Genomic DNA, 7,405 nt, shown 5'->3' with positions numbered 1-7,405 from the left:
AGAAATACGTATTTTTCTTGGGTTGACAGGATGGTACAGAATTTTCATCAAAGATTATGCTTTGATTGCCGGACCTCTAAAACTGATCTACTAAAGAAGCAAGTAGAAATTGTATAGTGACCTGCTGAACAAACCAACTTTGACAAACTAAAGCAAAGCTTAGTATCAACACCCATCTTGAAACTTCCTGATCTTGTAAGGAGTTTGAAGTGGTAACTGATGCTAGCGCACTTACTTTAGGATGTGTACTTATGCATGAAGGTCACCCCGTAGCATATTCTTCAAGAAAATTGAAGAGCCATGAAAGGAATTATGCTACCCATGACCTGGAGCTATTGGCTATCATCCATGCTCTCAAACTTTGGAGACATTACTTGCTAGGTAACAAATTTTCCTTAGTAACGGACCACAAGAGTATTAAATGGATCTTCACCCAGAATGAGCTTAATATGAGGCAACGCTGATGGATCGAAGTGCTGGAAGAATATGATTTTGAAATCAAATATAGGCCCGGAAAAGAGAATGTGGTTGCCAACGCACTCAGTCGCAAGACATTTCTAAATTCTCTTATTTTGCAAGATCCATCAACAGCAAGGTCTCTAGCCACAAAGGTATCAATTACAAACAACCCGATATTTGAGCTAGCAAAAGAAGGGGAATATCATGACCCAGTCTATCAAAAAATGCTAAGGGAGATCCCCATCAAGGATCAGGACCCGAAGCTAAAGACGAAGTATCAAGAATTCTCCATCAGTAAGTGGGCTTGTCTACTTTAGAACAAGATTATGTATCTCTCAAGCAGAAGATACTGTGGGAAGCCCATGACTCCCCTTTCTCAAGACATCCTGGTTATGCCAAGGCCCTTAATGTGGTCAGAAATAACTATTATTGGGAAATGCTCAAGGGTGACGTACTCAAATATGTCACGGAATGTTTGTCTTGTCAATGCATTAAGGCAGAACATGTTAAAATGCCTGGGAAATTGCAACCACTTGACATTCCACAAATGAAATGGGAGTTCATTAGTATGGACTTTATTGTTAGTCTACCCCAAGTTCAGGGAGGATATAAATCTATTATGGTTGTAGTAGATATGCTCATCAAGGTTGCACATCTCATCCTTGTCAAGAGGAACTATAAAGCTTCAGACATCGCAAGATTATTCATCAAGGAAGTATTCGAACTTCATGGGTTACCTAGAAGAATCATTAATGATCGTGACTCTCTTTTCACATCACACTTCTGGAGGGCTATCTTTGAGGCTATTGGAACTCAACTCTGTTTCAGTACAACTTACCATCCCCAAACTGATGGTAAAACAAAACGAGTCAATCAAGTCATTGAAGATATGCTTAGGGCATACTGCTGTCGTGAACCCAAAAAGTGGATTCAATACTTACCACTGGTTGAGTTTGCCTACAATGCTTCTTACCAACAGAGTATTCAGACAAGCATTGTATGGGCACGATTGTTGTACCCCTTTGAACTTCTCAGACCCAACTTTGAGGGTAGAAGCTTCAAGACATATGTTGGAAGACATGGATGATTAAATCAAATCAATAAGGCATGACATTCAAGCTGCCAAGGATAGACAAAAGGCTTACGTTGACTTGAAACGACAAGATAGATCCTTCATTGAAGGTGATATGGTCTTCATCCGTGTACACCCTAAAAAGAGTTCACTGTCCTTGGGAGAGTACAAGAAGCTAAGTCTAAGGTATTCTGGAACCTATAAGATCAGCAAGTGCCTAGGGCCTAATGCTTATAGACTATAGCTACCCACAACTCTAAAGGTTCATAATGTATTCCACGTTAGCCTATTGAAAAAGTATCTACCTAATCTGAATCATGTACTTGATGATCACCAAATTGTAATGCCTAGCCAAGGAGTCCTTGAGCTATGGCCTGATAGAATCCTAGATGTTAGGGAGGGGCATTTGAGAACAAGGACCTTGAGATAATACCTCATCCAGTGGACAGATTATCCCGAAGAGGATGCCACCTGGATGGATGAAAATACTCTCAATCAACAATACTGCCAGGTCTTCTCGAGATGAGGACATCTCAATTCCTCTAAGGGGAAGAGGATGTAATATGTCCCCGTTTTTTTTTTTAATTAGTACAAAAATTTTTATCCCTCTCTCTCTCCCCACTGATAGCACATTGGGGAGAGAGAGAGAGGGAGTGAAGTGAGTGATGGGGGGCATGCAGCCCCCCATGTGGGAGGGGTGGTGGCCATACCACCCTTCCCCCCTCTTTAAAATCATAGCCCCCCCCGTCTGGAACAAAAACAGTGGCCCCCCTCCTCCCTGGTGATCACGCCGCACTCCCATCCCTCGTGCCCTACTGGAGCATAGCCCCCCCTCCAGCTTTGTGGTAGGCAGCAACGCCCCCCTATGGCCTTCATCAGAAACCCCCCCATCGTCAAGTGGAAAACCCCCCTCCTCCCCCCCCCCCACGCCTTGTGATCACAAAGAGAGAGAGAGAGAGAGAGAGAGAGAGAGAGAGAGAGAGAGAGAGAGAGAGAGAGAGAGAAGAGAGAAGGAGAAGAAGAGGGAGAGGGAGAGAGAGGAGAAAAAGAGAAGAAGAGAAGAAGAAGAAGAAGAAGAAGAAGAAGAGGGAGAGAGAGAAGGAGAAGAAGAGAAGAAGAAGAAGAGGGAGAGAGAGAGAGAGGGAGAAGAAGAGAAGAAGAAGAAGAGGGAGAGATAGAGAAGGAGAAAAAGAGAAGAAGAAGAAGAAGAGGAAGAAGAAGAGGGAGAGAGAGAAGGATAAGAAGAGAAGAATAATAATAATAAGAAGAAGAATAAGGGATAGAGAGAAGGAGAAGAGAAGAAGAAGAAGAAGAAGAAAAAGAAGAAGGGATAGAGAGAAGGAGAAGAGAAGAAGAAGAAGAAGAAGAAAAAGAAGAAGGGATAGAGAGAAGGAGAAGAGAAGAAGAAGAAGAAGAAGAAGTAGGGAGAGAGAGAAGGAGAAGAGAAGAAGAAGAAGAAGAAAAAGAAGAGGGAGAGAGAGGGAGAAGGAGAGAAAACATCATCTGATTTTTCTGTCAAAGAAGAGAAAAGAGTTTGGAAGCTTCCAAGAAGCTTCCAAAGCATCTCAGGTGTTTCACTTGCAAGACCTGGCTTAATTTTTTCTTAATCCGTGACCACATCGATTCAAGTGCAAAGGCCGTGAGGATTGGTGGGAAGTTGCTGGACAATTTGCAGGAAATTCTTGCACATCTAATAGCTATCCCGACACACAAAGGCCACTAGATTTCCACGAAAGATGGCACCCAAGAGGCACGCAACTAGCAACTCTACAGGTGTTTCTACCCAAGGCGGAGGAGTGGCTGCTAACGGGGTTCTGATTGTCAAGAATCAGGACCATGATCCCACACTCCTTGTCGTTGAACTCAATATATTGAATGATTACGTAACCTCGTATATATAAAGTTCATGAAATACGTATCGAATAAATTCATAGGGAATTTTCGCATTAGAGACCCTCAAAAAAATTGTTTCATTGCATTGTTTAAGAAGGTTCTCTTGCATTTAATAAAAAAGTCTAGCGCATGAGTTGCATGAATATTTGCAAACACGGGGTGATTTCATGGAAGTCAGCTGCACTAATGGAACGACTCAGTATTACCTTCATGTATTAATTATGTTCCATCATGTATTGAATTGCAAATGGCATATCCTAGGGTCTCTCTTGAGATTGATAGGGAAATGCATAAAGTATCATAGTCATATTAGATACATGCAAGGAAAACTTCTACATGCATGGGAAAGATTCTTGCATAAACAAGCAACATGTTAAGTCGCATGCATTGAAAGGAACTTCACATGTGTCGTACAAAACTATTGCTTGTGTCTAGTATTTATCATGGGTTTCTTTCATACCTTAATTGCATGATCATGAAAAGATAAGTGCATGGAAGGGTAGACATATCTTAAGGGTCTTTCTCTTGAATTGATTAGTGAAATCAAGTGATATGGTTGTCGCATCCATACTAGATGTATAGGAAGGAACCATTGCATGCATGGGTAATATCAAGATTTCATGCATAGAAAGATTGTATGAAATTAATGTGCATTAGAATGCTTGAATTCATGCTTTGTACATTGGCCTTGAAATTGTTGAGTAAATTCAATACTTGTCCTTCAACGTAGTTAGACAAGCTCAAAGAAAGGGTTAGAAAGGAGCGAACATTAGTGCATGTGAGTACTATCGAAAAAGGGGGTTAAGATCAGGTATTCTTGTACCACGAAAAGTATCCTTGGTCAATTAGGGATCGAAGGAAAGATCACATAGATACTTCAAGGGATCTAGGAGATAACCAGCAAGTTGAGCAACCAAGGACAATGGGGTTGTCCATGACCTATTTTTACCAAGAGACCTAAGGTAAGGATAATTAGGGTCGGCAGGGTACAAACCCTAACCCGAAGATAAAGGGGAAACAAACAATCTAGCTTGCCAAGCCCTTGGGATCTCGCCAAGTCGCAAACAATCCAGGATCGAGTGCTGGGAGCATTCGGGAAAAAGGAATCACACCTCAGCAGTTGGCCGTACTAACGGCCTCTGAAATGATCGTGATTGAACAATTAGATACATTGTTTGAACTCCTTTGCTCAAGAAACTAATTCAAGGCAAAACACTTAATGCTTCAGGTTAAAGGCCTAGAGGGAGTGGCAAGTTTAGTTACCTCTAACTGTCTGCGTGGCCCTATCTAAGGGGGTTGCTAGCCGTGCAAGGTATATGGACCTAACCCGTTGCGAGAGGTCTCTCTGTGGGTGCTACTTGGAGCAAGAGGATGCTTGGGTACCAGGGGAGGCTCTCGCTGTAAATTCCTTGCCTCCGAATCCCACACAAGAGGCCCACGTGACTCAAGATGGGATTTGGAGGCCAGTGTACTAGTCTACGAGCAGAACTTGGAGCAGCAATCGTGTTGATTGCTAGGATAGCGTTCGGGCAGGATACTTGATGTACTCCGGGATTATGATAAATAAAGATCAGATATTTGAAAAAGAAACTTGCTTGACATTATTTTTGTGTTAGTGCCTAATTTACATGAAGGAACCTGTGTTTAAACTGGTTAATTAAGGGAGCTATTTTTGCATGTTAAACATAATGTGGTAGATAATTAGATAACTAAGCAACCCGAGGAAAGCGCGGTGGATGTGGCTTGGGTTCCTCCTATGAAAGGGTGGTTCCGATTAGCTGGGAAACTTTCTCAAAAGATGAGATAACGAGACTATGAAGACCTAGCATCAGTAGAGTTAGAATCCCCATTCATGCCATTTTAGGGGAAAGGAATGGGACTATGCCTCATGGCAAAGAGGTTGAGCTTCGCATCCCTCTCGTTCCCCATTCTCCATGAACCAAGTGCAACATGAATCTGCTTCGACTCTGTTGTTCTTACACAAAGTGGTCCATCTGGAGCTCAACGCTAGCTACTTCCTAGAGACTTTGCTAATAGGAAAGGAACCGTGACTTCAGGTCAATCCTAAGTGCGAACGGCCAGACACTTCCACTCGGGGGAGACTCGAGAAGACCTAGATTGCAAACCCTGTGACATTCCTTGCAAAAGTGCCAGGCGGCGCTTTATAGACTCTCTTCCCGATGGGCTGCTAAGATGTCTCACAACGGACGAGCAGACACGTTAGAAGATATGTCCTGTGGCCGCCACTCCCAAGATGATGGACCACTTCGGCCTCTAGGCATGCCCTCGCCACCTTGCGCTGTTGTCTCCAACGTCCTGGAGAATCTGTAGCCGCCTCCCTCAGTCGACGCCAATCGTTCGCACCTAGCCACTCGGGCTTTGCAGCCCCACTCTTGAGTGCCTTGCGTGCGCCAATCGTCTGTGTGACATATATGCATGCATGCACTCCATCATCCAGCCCGTAAAAAACCTATCTGCTGTGGCTGGTATACAGGAAACTCCTCGTGCAAGGATGCTACTATATAGTCCTTGCTCCTCTCCGGTATGTTTTTCTAATGATCCAAGACGTGCCGAAAAAATTGTTGGCACAACTCTCTCGTGTGAGCCATCACGCTCCTCCCCTCATCATTCATGATGATGGCTCCTGACCTATCATCTATAAGGTAGGCATACCCCTCTAGGGTATGCCTAAGATGGATCCTCTCCCACCTGCGACCACACTCCTGGGCATATCCAAGAGACCCTTGTACATCTTGTGTACCGATTGGGGTAGTATCTATCAGAATAGCACCCATAGGGATGCCACCTGCGAACATCAGAGCAAAAGTTGGAGTGATTAGAGTAGATGTCCCCACAGGTGTGACAAATCCTGGAGGCGATGCAACTCCAGCAGAATGACGATATAGAGACACACATTTGTGCCTGCACGTCAACCACTTGAGCCACGGTCTCTAGAACCACCATGAGAGTGAGGAGTAGCACTTGTATCCCAAGCCAACCGCGGGCTCACTGCATCCGGATCTCTGCAGCATCCCTCTGCCCTGAAGCACTTCCTCCATCTGGCCCAAGTCTGGAGCGTCGACCTCGTCTACTTGAAACTGAAGCACCTGATCGCGCCGAAGTAGATCTAATAGAGTGGCCTGACAATGTCCAAGTCAACTCCTGGTCTTTCATGTCTCTGAATCTCGCCAACTGATTTGGAGACATGCGCGTGAAGATATCCTGCAACTCCTCATCGCTCATCCCTCGACTCATCTTGATGATCTAAGTATCCACAAAGGTCACCTGCATATACAAAAAATGATGTTAGCATAATCAATTTAAATCATACAAAGCACGGTAATATAAATCTTTAAAAAATGATCTTACTTAAAATTCATATCTTATGTACCCTTATAAGCGATTAGTGAACAAATTGAGTAAGTGGATGCTCCAAGTATGAAATATCCTATCTATACTTTGAGAAAAAAATTGGATGGCATCAACTTTTGTTTAGCTTTCTTTGAAAGTGGTCAACATTCATTGTGTAAGCATAAATTGTGCATGTGTCCTGACTCCTAATGCAAAGTTAATAATTCCTTATCCCTTGATACAATACGTCATAGTAAACCCTCTAAAATGCAATATCATTGTGGAAAATTATCAAGTTGATTGCCAGTTTTCCAAAATCTACAGCATTACTAAACATTGCAACCATTTGTCTAGCCCAGAACACTACCAATATCAAAATGTGCTTGTTCACAAACACACATAACAGACAGCATAGGGAGGGAGGTGTTCATTGTAAGCTTGATGGATTGGCTAGTACTAGAGGTTAGATGGGAAACTCATAAGTGTTATTAAAGTTGGAGAAGAACTCCACCACTCTGCTCAAAAACGTATTCGGTCTTTGTATGTGAGTGGAATGGGCATTCTCAGGGGAAGTTGTGGCAAGCTTGGAGGGGCCAGGGTGATGATTAGATTGGAAGAAGAATTCATAGC

This window comes from Lygodium microphyllum, chromosome 16 (assembly GCF_053477565.2).
Source record: "Lygodium microphyllum isolate KBCC chromosome 16, Lygodium_microphyllum_v1.1.10, whole genome shotgun sequence".
Taxonomy (NCBI): Eukaryota; Viridiplantae; Streptophyta; class Polypodiopsida; order Schizaeales; family Lygodiaceae; genus Lygodium; species Lygodium microphyllum.
Note: the sequence above shows the minus strand (reverse complement) of the source record.